Source organism: Anopheles stephensi, chromosome 2 (genome assembly GCF_013141755.1).
Source record: "Anopheles stephensi strain Indian chromosome 2, UCI_ANSTEP_V1.0, whole genome shotgun sequence".
Taxonomy (NCBI): domain Eukaryota; kingdom Metazoa; phylum Arthropoda; class Insecta; order Diptera; family Culicidae; genus Anopheles; species Anopheles stephensi.
In genome coordinates, this window is record NC_050202.1 from 84428062 (window position 1) to 84448005 (window position 19944).

Below are 19944 nucleotides of genomic sequence, written 5' to 3' on the forward strand. Positions count from 1 at the left end.
TGGGACTGGGGTTTACTGTTGACCATAGTCATAGGTCAAGGTGTGATACTATAACGAGGCCCCTTATGAAGTTCAGAGCTCCCCAACTGATCGAGGCTCCCAGGACCTTTGGAGACCCTTGAAATGTTGGGGCCCTTGGCATCTGCTTAGTACACTTATACTGATGATTTGCTCCTGAGTATTGTAAAAAAATCTCTCATAATACATTGCATGTGAAGAGCATCTGCCTTAAAGTGCTCAGATCACTAAGACGTCCTCAAGGCTCAGTCTTAATGACGCCTGTTTAATGCCTTAGAACAGAGATGTTCCTATTATTCCTATCTATGCAGAGTTTTAGGACTGTCTGGAGGTAGACGGTGATAGCGGTGCCAGTCTTAACACGCCAGTCCGGCTATCAAATCCCATCCAGACCGCCTTCTCGTACGCAAGGACTGACTTCCCAGCTACGGGTAAAACCAAGTGGCAGAAAGCCAGAAAGAACCTGCGAGGTTGAAGTGCCAGCGAACAAGAAGATGATGATGAAATGTTCTATTTTTCTATTGGACATTGGTTCTTGGATATACTTTAATTTATCTCTGTTAATACATTATCTAAATCCATTTCAACATCAGTACTGATCGTTTATCGGGGGACTGTCGTTTCTGAGAAGCCCGGATGAAGGGTATTCGGATAATTGGTGTTGTGCTCTGTACTCTACTCTATCCCCCTTAGTAAAACATGATTCCAACCATCATTTAGTGTGATAATGGTTCTGAAGAAACCCGTCTTCCATAAAGCAACGGATAAAGCAAAACAAAGAACCCTATATCTGCGTTGCCGGAATTAAGCCAGTTCATAAATAAAGTTGTACTATTCCACTTGCCGTAAAACGATCTCACGATAAAGACAACAATCCATTCCGACGCCATTACCCGTTGACATTTAATTCTCGCCAACCACAAGCGATAAAAGAGTGGAAAAAAGGGAGCAAAACCAACCCGGCTATAAGCTTGATCTACGACGCGTACGGTGCGTGTACGCATCATATAACCGATCGGCACGGTACCGATGAGTGATGCGTGCAAAATGCGTGCCGCTCAAGAGTGTAAATTCAGTCGGGCCTCTCGGTTCGGTTTACAAGAAAGAAAAAAAGATGCAAACCAAATGAAGGAAAACCATCGCGCTCTTTGTTTTCCTTTGTGTGTTGCTTCGTGCGTATCTAACCCGCCAGCGTAAGCTCCATTCATCGTCGATCAGCGTGTCGTCAGCTAAACTTGGCCTAAATGATCTCTGCACTGTCTGTCTCTGAAAACAGAAGCTCCCTTTCCGCCTCACTAACCTACCCTCCCCATGGCCCGTAAAACACACAAACACAAACGAACGAAGGAAAAATTGAACTGCGATCGTGAGCGCTCTGTTTGGTGCGCTGTCTGTCTGTCTGTCGGTTGGCCGTCTGCTTTTCGCACCACACACACACACTCACACACACAGGTGGTGACGCTGTGAAGTGATTTTCCGCGCGCAGCTCGACCAAAAAGGCCGGAAAGAAAAAATGGTTACACCGTGTGCAAGGGCACTTCCGCCACGGTGGAAGGGATGATGAACCGAATCGGATCGGAATCGAGGCATCGAATGGTGGGATTAGTTGCGGCTACTTAACCGAGACGCCGATACGCCACGAATCGGGTGGCCACGGTGAAGGCCGGCTGCGTGGCCGCGCGGGACGATTAAATTTAGAACCGCATCTGCGTACAGGCGTGTGCGTTTATGTTTGATTTATCCGTTACCACTACAGCCAGTGATAGAATTCGCGGAATCGCTTATTGGTATTGACATCAAAAGGCGAAAGACGAGAGCGTTTTTCCTAAAGTCGAACCCCAGATGGTTCAAACGCGAACGCGAAGAAGATGGTCCAATTTCCAATTGAAAGTCAGCTGCGGTGGGTATCAACTGATCAAACAGTAAATTCCGCATTCCGGCTTGGAGTGGTTTGCGTGATGGGTAATTTAAAATTCGTCATGTACCAAGAGGGGTCCCGGCCGGCCTGACCTTGACAATCGATGGTTTACAATGCGATAATTGAGCATGTCATGTTTTACAATCGATATCGACCGATGCTTGGGCCAAGGACACGGGCCGCACTAGGGCCACTCTAATGTGCTGCTCCGCCGGAAACACCGGTACACGCCCACCGAACACGAAGCTCCAGCTGCACGCTAAACTATGTACCCGGTTCCGAAAACCCTTTTCGCGGAAGTAAGTTACGAAATGGGTGCCTACCGGGCGTAAGACACCATCGTGTCCAGACCTGTGTGTGCGATATTGATTGAAGTTGAACCGGAGCACATTAATGTTGGGTAATGTTGGTTGGCTAGTACCGCAATCGGACTCATCATCAAACATCACGTACCACACACACACACACGTCAGCCCAAGACAGTTCGCGGTAGGGGTTTCGTGCAGTGATAGCTTACCGACTCGGAGTCAATATAGCATGAATTGCTTGCTAATTGTTTGATAAATAACCTTTAATGAATTATTAATGCATCAGCAGCTTCGGTACGGATGGTGGTCGTGGTGCACCAGTATGCACAGACAAGGACAAGGCAACACCAGCGGCAGTGAGCTATAAATACCTTCGCCATAGCCAACCACAGTTTCACAGGTGCGAATCTGTATGCTACAAGGATGCGAGAAGGAATCCCCAGCGAGTTCTAGGAGTGAGTTTTTTATTGGTACCGTGGTACCCGAAGCGAATCCCCAACGCAATCACTTGAGTGAAGTTGTGGACGAACGAGAAGAACCTCGCTGAGCGATTCCCATCAGGGCAAAGAAAAGCGAAACATAACAAGAACGAGAGTTAAAATACGTTTACAATCATTTTCCATCCATATCCGTGTTCTGCCACCACGCCATGAATACGGTGACATACTACTGACAGGTGTCAGCAGTGAACAACTGCTTCCTACTTCTAACATCATCAGGCAGCATCAGACCTGTCAGCACTGTATGTGTATGTATGTGCGATGCAAGAAGTATTTCACCTTGGTGCGAGAGAAGACTGAAATGAAGACTTTAATTAGATCAAGCCTGTCCGAGAGCATCGTAATCCATAATGGTGGACTCTGGTCGCGAGTTCACCACTAGGCGGAAGGTGATTTGGGAGGTTTGTTGCATTATTTTTGTTGTTGTAACATTGCCAAGCTTTAATTTCGATGTCTGGTGATCTTGTTGCCGCTGCCGGTGGTAATCATGGTGGGGGGGTTTTGTTAGGCAGCGACCATGTATACTTATGACATAAGACCGTTGGACATTACTTGTCAGAACACGAACTCAGCTCCAGCTCATTAGAAGGGATATTTCGAACGCGTTGTTATATAAATCTACCGGCACGATAGTTCTGATGGCTGGATGTGTGTAAACAAACATACCAGTTCCAGCAAAAGGGGAGCAATTAATCCGATCTAGTAGCTCGCACAGGAGTCCCACCATCCATCACCAACGCACCGGAAACACAAACCTTTGACCGACACGGACACGAGAACGCGGAATCCCTCTAGTTCGCCGGGGCGTCGGTGTAAAGGGTAATTTTTCGCACCGGTCATGTTCTTGCGTCACACTCGGAGGTCGGCGTTCCGTCCACTCCGCCAACCGGCGAGCATTAATTGCCAATGACTTGTCAACTACTGGATGAATGCCGGGTGTCGAGTACCGTCGTCCGTAAATGATCGGTTTTGATTCCAATTAACGCGCGAACGGCAATCGTCCGTAACGCGTTCGTATCCCCAGCGATATTCTCCAGCGCCTCGGGAATCTTCCACACTCGATGGTTTCGACGGTTCCTCGATCGACGGTTTTATGAGCGTCACAGCCGACCGGTCCTTCTTACAATGGGAGCGCAGCGTTCGTTCCGTGGGTCGCTATTATTTTGGAGGTAGCGAAACTTCTAGTTCGGTAGCTGAAATTTAATTAAAACAGCAATTACACACCGCCACCGGGTAGCAGGCTCGTTTGGCGTCAGTGCAAAGACGCGGGGGCACATTGTGAAGTGCATCGTTTTGGTGGAATATTTACCGGACGGATTGGGTTGGTGGAAAAGTTTGGAGCAGTACAGCATTGTTGCATAGTCTTGTTTGTGTTTGTGGCTGAGGAGTCTATATTTGTGCCCATTTACACGGAAAATACAAAAAAGGATAAGAGGTCGTTTAAAAAAAATGCAAACTCTTGTCGAACTAGTTTATTTATACTTTAATTATAAAATAAAGACTTAGCAGGTTAGTTGGTTGAAGACTTCTCAGCAACCTTGAGAAAATTAAGAAGCATCCCTCCGTAAACATTCAAATCGAAATGACAGATCATCCATCTCAAACTGTCATTTCAAATGAGCACGGTTAAACCATGTCCAGGGGTTTGCGAATATCCCAAAAACCCCGGATAAACGAGATGTTGGCGTATTCTAAGAACATTTGGAACGATGTGTTACTTAGATCTAGGTGTTGTCTGAATTCTTAAAATTTTTTGTAATAAGTTCTAATTTTTTACCAACCAGACCTCGATATAATTTCCCAAAAAGAATCTTATTTTGAAAATTTTCTTTGAAAAGAACTATTTTCTTCACCCACTGCTTACAAAAGCCCATTTCCATATTGCACCAGCTACAAACTACCGACCAAATTCGTTCGGTTAGTATTTCGTCCTCGCATCGTTCATCCTCCGTCCGTCCCGCTAAACCAAATTGCTTTCCATGTCAACCTCAAGGGAACCAAGGGAACTTTCGCCCATTTGCATGATGCATAGCACCGAGCTCTTACCTGGCCCCCCGAACATGCCGGATACCGGAGCAATTAGCGCAAAAGCTTTTGTACGATTGTTTGACAAAGCTTCGGTGACGAATGAGTGACACCCAGTGCATTGTTCATTTGAATTGTAACAATGGAACCGTGAACGGGGGGGTTGGATTAAACGACATAATATGCTCGAGTTAAAAAAAAAACGAAGTTCGGTGATTTTGTGTTGTGTTACTATTTGTTTTAATATGAATGAATGAGTGAATGAGCGAAAAGTAAGAATAGCTTTGATTCCGAAGCAACGAAGTTGGATTTATCGGATTATTTCACATGGATGGGGCTGATGGCTCGACACGAACACTCACAGCTCAAAATGATTCACAGGGCGCAAATCGGATGGTGAATGATAAGAACCAGATGGATAAACGTTCGCACTGCATAATGCCGCTGTTAATTACATTCTGTCTACACTAACACTGTGCACGAGAGTCAGCAAGCTGCGCTTCAGCTGGCTGGGATGGAACAAACAGATAAAGTCTGCTGGTGAATTTTATGTGTGCTGTGGGCCAGCAAAAAAAAAAAAACACCGACCAGATTCGAATCGCTGCAGGTATCGGTAATGATGCACAAATAAATAATCCTGCGTGATGGGTGAGTGGTGAGCTAGTGTTTAAAATAAAAAATAAATGTTATATCGATCGGAAAGGCAGCTTCGTCTATTTATCCGGATTTGGCATCATTTATCGTGATGGGAACGTGCTGGATTCGTGCTGCTGCCCGAAACGGACGAATGTTCTCGAACCGAAAACCCCATTTAATAGGTGCTAGTTTAATCTGCGTTGCATGTGTTTCTTCATCGAAATGTACCTCGTCGATGAGTTACTGGAATTAAGCGAAAGCAAGTCGTTTAATTTAAAATACGCAAAATTTGTAACCTCACCAGAAACGATGTCACCTGTCTGAATACTATCGAAATTCAGGCCCAATCAATCAGTCCAACAAACTTCGCGCGAAACCGTCCGGCGCGATTTGCGTCAAAAACCAACCAACGAGCGGCACCTCGCCGCCCAGTGTCAACATGAATCCCCGCGCCCCAATCCGGCCACAGGGTGTATTTAATTTAAATTTAATTTACATGCACATAAACATTTATTCAGCTTGATCGAGACGGTAGGTCGGCATTATGCTGGTGTCGGTGCTCTGTACACACGAAAACAAGCCCTCAACAAGTACAAGTACTCGTAATGTCGTCTACCCGTCATCTGATCGCCGGGCAAACCATTTTTGGTAGACGGCATGTCGTCGTTCATCATCGTTTCCACAGAGGTCCCGCGCGTGTCGCAAGATGAAACCGATGGAACCCATCTTAAGCCGCTCCACCCGCGAAACCCATTTGAGGGTGAATCATCACCAGCAACACGAAACTGGTTGACTTCTGGGTCGCATTAAGCTCCGGAAAGACAAATTGAAGCAGTGTCATCTCGGGGGTAGCGTTACGGTCATGAGTTGACATTCCCAGCCCAGCTCACAGTCGGGGCTTCCCAGCGCGAATAAAATATATGCAAACGCGTCGGCGGAAAGAAAGTGTCAATGCTCGAAGATCTGACATCTGATTGTTCGGCGATACTTGCCGGTATGTCCTCGCGCAAGTTTTTTTTTCTGTCCGCGCCATCGAGACACTTCGCAACAAGCTTCCTTCTTTTGTGTGGCTGCAGCGAAACACACGACTGGCGTGACATGTAGAATTTAGAGGTTGGGGCTGGAAAAAAACGGGGCAAAACACCCGCCCAGCACCTTTCTGACGGGCTGTCCTCACAGCTTGACATTGACCACAGGATCGGTGCTCGGGAGCACCCACAGTTTGAGTTTTGAATTTCACCAGACTGGCTGACGACGCTGCGTGAACATCGGAATGGATGAATGGGCTAAGAGGAAGGAAAAAAATAAACCCTGGGAAGGAACGAAGGCAACTTTGGAGTTTTTTGAGTTTTTTTCGCTTCTGCCATCGTCGTTATTAGTTCTCAAAGTTTGCTGTGTAATCCGACAGGGTAAGATAGATGGCATTTGGCCGTATTTAAATTATCTTCCCCGGTTTTTTGCATGACGATTAAAAATGAAGCTTGTCACACCGGAGTACCTTAGCTTGTTTGCGTTGAGTTTAAGCTGTTTTAAATTCAAAATTTGATCGATAAAATGGTCCATTTAATTTATCGCTCTTCAATAAAGTGTGTGCTGTGTGGTGTTTTAATCGTTCCCCATCTTTCCCATGCGGTGGACTTGGGGGCTCTATTTCTGGAAGTCCGACGGTTCCGTGGGTGGGTTCCCGCTCATGCTGGGCCACGCGGGCAGGCGCAGTATCAGCTGACGAGCTATGCTTTTGCGGTCAGCAACAGTGACACGCGAACCTAGCACGCTGGCGAAAGCCATTAGTATTAAGATCGTTCGAGAAGCGAACCATTTTCGACCTTTCGCTTTTGTTTTGTGTACGACGATTTTTTTTCTCTCTCCCTGGTTTCATCAGACCATTCTTGGCACGATGGCCAAGACGGCTGGGCGATTATATATAAACACACACACATTTCGTTCGACGGCGATTCATCAGAAAGGTAGGGCCCACAGCAACGCTCAGAATGGCTCAAATGAGGCCCCCAGACCGCTATAGAGTGACGAAGATTGATATTATGAGAATGTATTAGTGCGGTAAGAAATGAAATACATAATGAGTTAATGAACTTGGAAGGCTTTCTAAAACTGCGTTCTCGAGAAAGAGAGTGTTACGTAAGCTGGACAATGTTGTGAAATCACGGGTTCGCTCTTAAATGACCGATAACGTCAATGTTTGACATTTAAAAGTTAACGTTCTGTTGAATGATTTTGACGCTGAGTGCATTTGTTTGTTTCTGTGAAGCTCTAAAAACGCCATTTTGATACTGAATCCAGACGGGTTGCTATCTCAAAACTACAAGCTCACGGGGGTCATAAAGGAAGCTAAAAATGGACAAACTACATCGATTACATTGGTCCGCGCTTAATGATTCTTCCATCGGTTGATGCTTACCGAAATTGCAGAGCAATAATTTTCGATCGATACACAAAACAGGCTTGGTCGAACCAGCCAGACTGGCACCAGGAGAGGAGAGTGCTGTGTACAATCACAGTCACAGTTTGTGTTCGGGTTACATATATACATCTGACTGCAAGAGCTGCCAATTGAGCCTTTTGTTAATACATTGATGATATTAGTCCAGTGGGTTACTTATAAAAGCAGCGCCATCTGTTGGGAAAATGAGTACTGTAAGAAATTGAGAGATTAAACCAATGGTTTTGAGGCTTATTTGACGTTGGTCTTATCACAATCTATCTCTTGCTCTCTCTCTCTCTCTCTCTCTCTCTCTCTCTTTTATCGCTCTATCTCTCTCTCTCTTTTCTTGGCTTCTAAGGTCATGTCTACCATTTTTGACTGTTGGACTTATTGATACCTCGTAGTTGGATAGTCAATCGTAGCTCGAAGGTGAAGACCGGCGCAGCTGTGGCTTTAAGCATCGGGAGGCCGTCTCTTAGCAGTACGTCTTCAGGATAAAACTTGGTGATTACTGGCATCAATTGAAGAATTAAAGCAAGAGTCAAAACGCTATATATATATTGGCCCAACTGCATAAACTGCAACTTTACGTCTTAGTCGCTAAAGTCTCACATATTGGTGAAACGGCTGTTCGATTACAACGATTGCTTGCGTTAGCATTTATCAAACATCGTGTCACCGGCAGTGGGGTGGGGTTTTACCAACTCCTGCACACACCTCCACCAACAGCTGGGAATTCATAAATTTCACCAAACTTTGGAAACATTTGTCATTCCGGTCAGCAAGCGCAACCCCTTTTTCCCGACATTACTGCTCGCCTGCGGATACTGAGGGCAGAAAACCCCTGGCCACCGATTCCCGTTCCGATAACCGGTCTCTCCAAATACGGTACCGGACGAATTCCCATTCATGTCGCATGCCCCTTTTTCGTCACAACGATCAGACAATCCCCGGGAGCTGACTCACACTCCGGGTCCGGGAGGTTCGTTCGGTAAATTCTGTACCACCGCACGAGCTAGATTCTATGCTGTATGGGCGAGATGGAACTCTCATCAATAAAACGAAAAAGCTGCAGACCTCACCACAGACCGAATGGGACCACAACAAATCATAAAATTAGCATGGCTAGCTTTGTTGGGATGATTTTGAAAGCGGTGGTGTGGACGCATTTTTATCACTTCCTACACTACCTTCCGTCCGTAACGAGATGTTGCGAGCTCGGATGTTGGAATTGATTGTAGGAAGCACCTGTTAGTGTTTTGTCACTTGTCCAACCACCAACAAAAAAGGAGAGCATCTCTGTTCTACCATTTCAGCCAAGATCGACAGCCATCGACGCAAATCGATACCCACCACCAGCATCCCCTAATCGCTTCATTGTGATCGTTAGTGTGATCGTTGCCGGCAGCAGCGCGGTCCACCTGAGGGTTGTGGTTTCATTTGCATACTAAACAACGTGCCGCAGGATGAAACGAAAGTATTTATTCCACCGCACGACCATTTCTGATGGTGTGATAAATGCCCGACAGTGACCGTTTTGGTCCTGGAAAAAAAGCGTCACCGGTGAGTAGCGTGCCGGTGAACCGAGCGCGTAAATTAGCTCGACGAAGGTGGTTTGCCAACCATCAATCTTTGTACTGGAACGTTCCTTCTTCCTGGTCTTCATAGTTAGCGAGCGAAGACAACGACAAGCGAAAAATGTTAATTTTGATAACGATGTGACCATGTTGGAAGCTGCTGCACTAGCCGACACGTTCGAGCACGTTCTGCACGGAGGCGTTCACGAAGCCTACGCGAGCTCTTGTTGGGGGCCTAAAGAACGAACGATTCTAAATCATATTTGTGCCGCTTTTGATGTTCCGATCGGGGAATTTATTGCAAAATTATTTAATTATTTCTCTAATTGATTCCTTGCCCTGTAGCAAAACCCGGTCAGTCAATAATTATTTATTAACACGCCACGTGTATGATGGATTGAAAAGCTAACACACTCTGATCGAAAATGGCGGAATCTGATCGCACCGCCAAGAAGTGGCCATCCATGCGTTCCATCATCCAAAGCACCTGACCTTTGCCGTACGGTCGTTCGACCGTCTGGCCTTTAGCCGGTTGTTTGACTTTCGATTTTTCATAACGCCGTTGGACATGCCATGCCGTCCACGAGTTGCAGTCACGTTCTATTCCGACGTGCCTAGACACTTCGGGTTCCGCCCCGTTCGCTCAGCTAACGAGCTCAACCTAGAACTTTCCCTCTATCTACAATGCAATCAGAAGCCGACGGCTGCGATGGGCAGGAAAATTGAATCTTCCAAACTTTGGGACACATATTTGTGGTAAAAGTTACGGTTACAGGGCTTTAAGGACTTTCCCATTGTTGTGCGAGGCGTTCTGCAAAACAGATGGCCAAGAGTCTTGTTTACTGAGAAGTTTGCTTACCGGGTTTTGCTGGCCTTAAGAATTTGGTTTGCCTACCGGGGTTTGACCGGTGTAGCTTTTTGCAAACATCGGTCGGGAGCATGCTGGAGAAGCAAGATGGACGCAAATCTTCCAGGAAAGTTGTTATTTTCTTTGGCCTTAGCATCGAGTTGGGGGGGGGGGGGGAGGGAGGGGATAACTTCAACAGTAGCTTCAACCTGACGCAATACCAATTAGGTAGCAGTTCGTGATGGTTTTGAGTATAATAAAATAGACAACATAGGGTGCGATTTGTTTTTTATTGGTCAAAACAAATGTCCTTTACTTATGTTCTCAAGGAATTTTTCTTGAGATAAGACTTCCTTAACATATTTACGTAGAACCTGAACATAGAACTTTGTATAAGTATAACTAGACAGAGTCTTGCATACATCTCAGAAACAGGGTAGTAATCAAGATTCAAGGGCAAAGGATCTTCTTGAAGAGAAACTTTGACTTTGTGCCAGAAGCAAATACTGTCCTAGCAATATCTAGGACTCATTCAAAGACCGCTAGATTGCAGCCTTCTGAGTCCTGGACTGAAGTCTATAAATCATTAAACGTGACTCTAGGTACAGGAATCTCCTTGACGAAGGAGGGATGTCTAGCAACTAAGACGACAGATTTCTAGACATCTACTCTCTCTACAGCCATGTCGGGAATAAGGATCTTTTGAAAAGAAGTGGAGATAACTTACATGTCTTATGCAGATACTGTTGGATCTTCCTTTGATCACCAGCTATCGAGCGGTTATACAATTTTCTCGAATCTGTAAAGAGAATAAAACAATGAAAAAAATAATTGATGTAAGACACTCCTTAAACAGAGCTATTAAAAGAACCTCAGTATCTTTAACTGTACATTATTAATTGCAAAGCAATTAACTTCTAATAAAGAAACACACACCACTCACTTAAGCGCCATTTCCCTAAACAATGTTCACCTCCTCCACCCACTGGAGACATCCACCGACAGCATCAGGGACCATCGACAAACGTCAATCCGATTTGCATCCCCCATGGGACGACGCGTGACGCGTTCTTTGCCAGCGGTAACCAGCGTTATTTCCCCCCCTCGGGACGGCGACTTCCGGTGGACGGTGTTCCCAGACGGTCTCGGAGGTTTTGCCTGGCTATTAGGCAACAATACCGTTTACCAGCAGCTACCAGCCAGCGAATTGTTTTTGTTATCGTCTACCGTCGGACTCTGTGTGTCGGTGCTCTGTACACACGAAAACAAGCCCTCCGGAGGCGTGTGCGCTCGATCTCGAACACACACACACACACACCGACACACAGAGTCCGACGGTAGACGATAACAAAAACAATTCGCTGGCTGGTAGCTGCTGGTAAACGGTATTGTTGCCTAATAGCCAGGCAAAACCTCCGAGACCGTCTGGGAACACCGTCCACCGGAAGTCGCCGTCCCGAGGGGGGGAAATAACGCTGGTTACCGCTGGCAAAGAACGCGTCACGCGTCGTCCCATGGGGGATGCAAATCGGATTGACGTTTGTCGATGGTCCCTGATGCTGTCGGTGGATGTCTCCAGTGGGTGGAGGAGGTGAACATTGTTTAGGGAAATGGCGCTTAAGTGAGTGGTGTGTGTTTCTTTATTAGAAGTTAATTGCTTTGCAATTAATAATGTACAGTTAAAGATACTGAGGTTCTTTTAATAGCTCTGTTTAAGGAGTGTCTTACATCAATTATTTTTTTCATTGTTTTATTCTCTTTACAGATTCGAGAAAATTGTATAACCGCTCGATAGCTGGTGATCAAAGGAAGATCCAACAGTATCTGCATAAGACATGTAAGTTATCTCCACTTCTTTTCAAAAGATCCTTATTCCCGACATGGCTGTAGAGAGAGTAGATGTCTAGAAATCTGTCGTCTTAGTTGCTAGACATCCCTCCTTCGTCAAGGAGATTCCTGTACCTAGAGTCACGTTTAATGATCTATAGACTTCAGTCCAGGACTCAGAAGGCTGCAATCTAGCGGTCTTTGAATGAGTCCTAGATATTGCTAGGACAGTATTTGCTTCTGGCACAAAGTCAAAGTTTCTCTTCAAGAAGATCCTTTGCCCTTGAATCTTGATTACTACCCTGTTTCTGAGATGTATGCAAGACTCTGTCTAGTTATACTTATACAAAGTTCTATGTTCAGGTTCTACGTAAATATGTTAAGGAAGTCTTATCTCAAGAAAAATTCCTTGAGAACATAAGTAAAGGACATTTGTTTTGACCAATAAAAAACAAATCGCACCCTATGTTGTCTATTTTATTATACTCAAAACCATCACGAACTGCTACCTAATTGGTATTGCGTCAGGTTGAAGCTACTGTTGAAGTTATCCCCTCCCTCCCCCCCCCCCCCAACTCGATGCTAAGGCCAAAGAAAATAACAACTTTCCTGGAAGATTTGCGTCCATCTTGCTTCTCCAGCATGCTCCCGACCGATGTTTGCAAAAAGCTACACCGGTCAAACCCCGGTAGGCAAACCAAATTCTTAAGGCCAGCAAAACCCGGTAAGCAAACTTCTCAGTAAACAAGACTCTTGGCCATCTGTTTTGCAGAACGCCTCGCACAACAATGGGAAAGTCCTTAAAGCCCTGTAACCGTAACTTTTACCACAAATATGTGTCCCAAAGTTTGGAAGATTCAATTTTCCTGCCCATCGCAGCCGTCGGCTTCTGATTGCATTGTAGATAGAGGGAAAGTTCTAGGTTGAGCTCGTTAGCTGAGCGAACGGGGCGGAACCCGAAGTGTCTAGGCACGTCGGAATAGAACGTGACTGCAACTCGTGGACGGCATGGCATGTCCAACGGCGTTATGAAAAATCGAAAGTCAAACAACCGGCTAAAGGCCAGACGGTCGAACGACCGTACGGCAAAGGTCAGGTGCTTTGGATGATGGAACGCATGGATGGCCACTTCTTGGCGGTGCGATCAGATTCCGCCATTTTCGATCAGAGTGTGTTAGCTTTTCAATCCATCATACACGTGGCGTGTTAATAAATAATTATTGACTGACCGGGTTTTGCTACAGGGCAAGGAATCAATTAGAGAAATAATTAAATAATTTTGCAATAAATTCCCCGATCGGAACATCAAAAGCGGCACAAATATGATTTAGAATCGTTCGTTCTTTAGGCCCCCAACAAGAGCTCGCGTAGGCTTCGTGAACGCCTCCGTGCAGAACGTGCTCGAACGTGTCGGCTAGTGCAGCAGCTTCCAACATGGTCACATCGTTATCAAAATTAACATTTTTCGCTTGTCGTTGTCTTCGCTCGCTAACTATGAAGACCAGGAAGAAGGAACGTTCCAGTACAAAGATTGATGGTTGGCAAACCACCTTCGTCGAGCTAATTTACGCGCTCGGTTCACCGGCACGCTACTCACCGGTGACGCTTTTTTTCCAGGACCAAAACGGTCACTGTCGGGCATTTATCACACCATCAGAAATGGTCGTGCGGTGGAATAAATACTTTCGTTTCATCCTGCGGCACGTTGTTTAGTATGCAAATGAAACCACAACCCTCAGGTGGACCGCGCTGCTGCCGGCAACGATCACACTAACGATCACAATGAAGCGATTAGGGGATGCTGGTGGTGGGTATCGATTTGCGTCGATGGCTGTCGATCTTGGCTGAAATGGTAGAACAGAGATGCTCTCCTTTTTTGTTGGTGGTTGGACAAGTGACAAAACACTAACAGGTGCTTCCTACAATCAATTCCAACATCCGAGCTCGCAACATCTCGTTACGGACGGAAGGTAGTGTAGGAAGTGATAAAAATGCGTCCACACCACCGCTTTCAAAATCATCCCAACAAAGCTAGCCATGCTAATTTTATGATTTGTTGTGGTCCCATTCGGTCTGTGGTGAGGTCTGCAGCTTTTTCGTTTTATTGATGAGAGTTCCATCTCGCCCATACAGCATAGAATCTAGCTCGTGCGGTGGTACAGAATTTACCGAACGAACCTCCCGGACCCGGAGTGTGAGTCAGCTCCCGGGGATTGTCTGATCGTTGTGACGAAAAAGGGGCATGCGACATGAATGGGAATTCGTCCGGTACCGTATTTGGAGAGACCGGTTATCGGAACGGGAATCGGTGGCCAGGGGTTTTCTGCCCTCAGTATCCGCAGGCGAGCAGTAATGTCGGGAAAAAGGGGTTGCGCTTGCTGACCGGAATGACAAATGTTTCCAAAGTTTGGTGAAATTTATGAATTCCCAGCTGTTGGTGGAGGTGTGTGCAGGAGTTGGTAAAACCCCACCCCACTGCCGGTGACACGATGTTTGATAAATGCTAACGCAAGCAATCGTTGTAATCGAACAGCCGTTTCACCAATATGTGAGACTTTAGCGACTAAGACGTAAAGTTGCAGTTTATGCAGTTGGGCCAATATATATATAGCGTTTTGACTCTTGCTTTAATTCTTCAATTGATGCCAGTAATCACCAAGTTTTATCCTGAAGACGTACTGCTAAGAGACGGCCTCCCGATGCTTAAAGCCACAGCTGCGCCGGTCTTCACCTTCGAGCTACGATTGACTATCCAACTACGAGGTATCAATAAGTCCAACAGTCAAAAATGGTAGACATGACCTTAGAAGCCAAGAAAAGAGAGAGAGAGATAGAGCGATAAAAGAGAGAGAGAGAGAGAGAGAGAGAGAGAGAGCAAGAGATAGATTGTGATAAGACCAACGTCAAATAAGCCTCAAAACCATTGGTTTAATCTCTCAATTTCTTACAGTACTCATTTTCCCAACAGATGGCGCTGCTTTTATAAGTAACCCACTGGACTAATATCATCAATGTATTAACAAAAGGCTCAATTGGCAGCTCTTGCAGTCAGATGTATATATGTAACCCGAACACAAACTGTGACTGTGATTGTACACAGCACTCTCCTCTCCTGGTGCCAGTCTGGCTGGTTCGACCAAGCCTGTTTTGTGTATCGATCGAAAATTATTGCTCTGCAATTTCGGTAAGCATCAACCGATGGAAGAATCATTAAGCGCGGACCAATGTAATCGATGTAGTTTGTCCATTTTTAGCTTCCTTTATGACCCCCGTGAGCTTGTAGTTTTGAGATAGCAACCCGTCTGGATTCAGTATCAAAATGGCGTTTTTAGAGCTTCACAGAAACAAACAAATGCACTCAGCGTCAAAATCATTCAACAGAACGTTAACTTTTAAATGTCAAACATTGACGTTATCGGTCATTTAAGAGCGAACCCGTGATTTCACAACATTGTCCAGCTTACGTAACACTCTCTTTCTCGAGAACGCAGTTTTAGAAAGCCTTCCAAGTTCATTAACTCATTATGTATTTCATTTCTTACCGCACTAATACATTCTCATAATATCAATCTTCGTCACTCTATAGCGGTCTGGGGGCCTCATTTGAGCCATTCTGAGCGTTGCTGTGGGCCCTACCTTTCTGATGAATCGCCGTCGAACGAAATGTGTGTGTGTTTATATATAATCGCCCAGCCGTCTTGGCCATCGTGCCAAGAATGGTCTGATGAAACCAGGGAGAGAGAAAAAAAATCGTCGTACACAAAACAAAAGCGAAAGGTCGAAAATGGTTCGCTTCTCGAACGATCTTAATACTAATGGCTTTCGCCAGCGTGCTAGGTTCGCGTGTCACTGTTGCTGACCGCAAAAGCATAGCTCGTCAGCTGATACTGCGCCTGCCCGCGTGGCCCAGCATGAGCGGGAACCCACCCACGGAACCGTCGGACTTCCAGAAATAGAGCCCCCAAGTCCACCGCATGGGAAAGATGGGGAACGATTAAAACACCACACAGCACACACTTTATTGAAGAGCGATAAATTAAATGGACCATTTTATCGATCAAATTTTGAATTTAAAACAGCTTAAACTCAACGCAAACAAGCTAAGGTACTCCGGTGTGACAAGCTTCATTTTTAATCGTCATGCAAAAAACCGGGGAAGATAATTTAAATACGGCCAAATGCCATCTATCTTACCCTGTCGGATTACACAGCAAACTTTGAGAACTAATAACGACGATGGCAGAAGCGAAAAAAACTCAAAAAACTCCAAAGTTGCCTTCGTTCCTTCCCAGGGTTTATTTTTTTCCTTCCTCTTAGCCCATTCATCCATTCCGATGTTCACGCAGCGTCGTCAGCCAGTCTGGTGAAATTCAAAACTCAAACTGTGGGTGCTCCCGAGCACCGATCCTGTGGTCAATGTCAAGCTGTGAGGACAGCCCGTCAGAAAGGTGCTGGGCGGGTGTTTTGCCCCGTTTTTTTCCAGCCCCAACCTCTAAATTCTACATGTCACGCCAGTCGTGTGTTTCGCTGCAGCCACACAAAAGAAGGAAGCTTGTTGCGAAGTGTCTCGATGGCGCGGACAGAAAAAAAAACTTGCGCGAGGACATACCGGCAAGTATCGCCGAACAATCAGATGTCAGATCTTCGAGCATTGACACTTTCTTTCCGCCGACGCGTTTGCATATATTTTATTCGCGCTGGGAAGCCCCGACTGTGAGCTGGGCTGGGAATGTCAACTCATGACCGTAACGCTACCCCCGAGATGACACTGCTTCAATTTGTCTTTCCGGAGCTTAATGCGACCCAGAAGTCAACCAGTTTCGTGTTGCTGGTGATGATTCACCCTCAAATGGGTTTCGCGGGTGGAGCGGCTTAAGATGGGTTCCATCGGTTTCATCTTGCGACACGCGCGGGACCTCTGTGGAAACGATGATGAACGACGACATGCCGTCTACCAAAAATGGTTTGCCCGGCGATCAGATGACGGGTAGACGACATTACGAGTACTTGTTTCGGCGAGTTGCCATTGGCACCCGGTTGTCTCGCGGTGGCTGGAACTCCGAACCGGGTGAAATACATTCGCATGACTGGAGATATGCGAAACTGATAGCATCAGAATTCCGAGCGGCTAACCTACATTCGTGATCAGTGATAAAGGCATCCTTTTGGGGAGAAACTTTATTTTTGGAGCGTTGTTTGAGGTACCTCAATTTCTCTTCTCACTGCTGACAGTTGATCAACCAAAATGGTACATTCTGTCATCCATCAACACTTGCTCACTAGCGTAGGGAATGGAATAGCCGTTGCCGATCGGTCTAATTCTAGGATTAATTCATCAATGTCACAGCTGGAACCACTTCCATCAAACAACTCGAGCGAGTGTGTGTGTGTGTGGCCATTTTTAGAAGATAATAAATTAAGGTTACTCAAGATCTTGGTCGTCTGCCCATCTGCCATGTGGAAGCTCTGAAAAATAATTACGAGCAGACAGGTAGCAGTAGATTATTTTTTTCTTCTTGTTGCATGTTTCGTGCTCTTCAAGGACTCAAGACACGTGCACCACACCCATTCCGTGCTCAAGGGTACGCATGTACTCGCATGTTTTCCCTCGCGTGGGTCCTTTCGTACAGTATAAATACTCCAACAGAACTGGCACACTGGCGTTGGAATTCCCTCCGGAGTGCTGTGTAAAAATTGGCAAACGAGCGGCGGCGGCAGCGGGAAGAGGACCTCTCATGGGCGATTACCGAGAAACCCGAGTTGTGTCTTCCGTCGTACGCATTTCACATTCCGGGGAAGCATATTCCCGGAAGCATTCAAAGCATCGCTTCACATGCACAAACATCCGTACTCGTATCCGTCCGCACCGGGAGCCAAAAAAGGCACCAAAGCGTTCGAGCTGTCCTTGAGAAGCATAATGTGCAGGTTTCGCAAAAACGCTACTGCGCCAAACCAGCGAAACAAGTACATCGTTTTGGAATTGATTCCCGGCAATTTTGCAACCAATTGCATACTCGCAGACGTGTCCCCTATTGATTGCTGCTTCTTTTCGGCCAACACCGATGCAGTGGTAGAATCCTGGGGAGCTTCACGGAAAGTCTCGTCTTTCTTTTTCTGCTGTTTGAATGCCTGCTGAATCGCATATACTTGCCAGTAACAGGTGACGGTTGTACTCGACGATCGGGCCAATGTTTGCCGAGGCACGTTTTCTCATAAAGTTTCCACCGCCGTCCGTACCCGATGGATGCTGCACTTCGTATTCACATTTTTGCTAATGTTCTTACCATTATCCCGGTGGGGTGAGGTTCACCGGTGGTCTGGGTTGTGCCGGCGGCCAGAATAAAGCGTAATGTTTACCTGATCGGACAGAATGTTGGCTGACTTTTAGTTGGTTCTTGTAAAACAAAACTAGCTCGGCTTTGATTTTGTTTCCCGGAGTCTCGCTCCGGTGGGAGATGGAGCGAGCCGGAGCAACAGTTTCCATTATGCTTTCTTATCGTCCTCGCTTTCTTCGCCAGTAATCTGCCTTTGCGGGAATGTTTTATTCTATTTCCCCCAGTTGGCTGTTTTATTGCATAACTTGGGAGAGTTCTGTTTGATGTTGGTACTGTGTAGGATTTTTCTGTAACAAACTTTCCGTACACAGCTGTAGCATCATCTGCGGGATGGATGTTCTTTTATTACATTTTTTTTTGTGTTTGTTTCTTGAGGATAGTTTTTTGCGCGTGTTGTGCTCGAACAAGAGGAATGTAGTGGAATGTAAATTAAATTTATAATATTCAGATTTGCTTCACAATAAAATAGGGAACTAGAATTCTTGGAAGAGAAATGGACATTTGCATTGTATGAAATGCATAGCATACTACGTCTTGATCTGCTGCAGCAATCCTTTTAAACGCTCCCAGACGATTTAGCAATATCCCAGCCTTTCTGATGGACTCATCAGCGCCATCACTCCTAACAAGCATCCATTATGCATGTTGGAGGTCTAACAAGTCTTCACAGGCTGGGTTGTCTGGTGCCTTTCTCATTAAATCGTTATCCCAGATTACAGCTCTTAAAGATCACTCCTTGGAGCCAAAAATTCTTCTGAACATTTTGCTCTTAATCTGAACGGATTAGGCCTTTTTCTTCGGTTTTGGAAAGAGTCCACATCTCAAAGGCATATATGAGCTCTGGGGCTATTCATACTATTTTAAATCTCTGCTTCGTCCATCAGAACCCCTTCGTGCGACTCGTTTGTCTCAAACTTTTGACCTGAAATAGTTGATGCTATGGACGACTTTGATTATCCGAAGTCAACTGCAACAATTCTCAATATCGCTTACGGTAGTGGGCCGTCGTCTACCAATCCAATATCCAGGCCGTTCTGGCGGATGCATCAATGGCATCATTCCATCTCAATCTGGGCCTATCACGTCTCCTCTGTCCATGTGCACGGCCTGGAAGTACTTCACGGGATGGGGCGTCCGGTATCATTCTCAAGACTCATCCAGCGTACCGGTGCCTGGAGAGTCTAATTCACTACACGATGGTGAGATCTTCGTACAGCTCGTAGAGCTTATCATTGTAACGAATATTCCATTGTCCTTCCACACAAACATGGACAAAAATTATTCTGAGCCTCTTCTTCTCGAACGCTACGAAGAAGGTAAGTTTTGATCAGAGTCGTCAGAGATATATGGGAGTTCTGGGACTATAAATCTGCCGCGCAATGTAATAAGCTCATACCAGGTTCGGGATTAACTTAACGATGGCTCCTGAAGTTAACACCTCCGAGTCTTTAATGGGCCTCTCTAGCATGAAGAGGATCTTGACGATAGCTTAGAGCCCTCAATACTATCC

The 19944-nt window shown here is 45.8% G+C and overlaps 1 protein-coding gene across 3 annotated transcripts in view; it reads left to right on the forward strand.

The window, feature by feature from the left end:
• The window catches only part of LOC118508268, a 75766-nt gene that overhangs the window by 26289 nt on the left and 29533 nt on the right, over window positions 1–19944 (forward strand). For 2 of the 3 annotated variants that reach the window (XM_036047906.1, XM_036047905.1), the window contains exon 3: window positions 12038–12109. The exons of the other annotated variant lie outside the window; for it this stretch is intronic. The gene's annotated coding sequence lies outside the window, so the exon portion shown is untranslated. The remainder of the gene's footprint in view (window positions 1–12037; window positions 12110–19944) is intronic. 3 annotated transcript variants of the gene reach the window in all.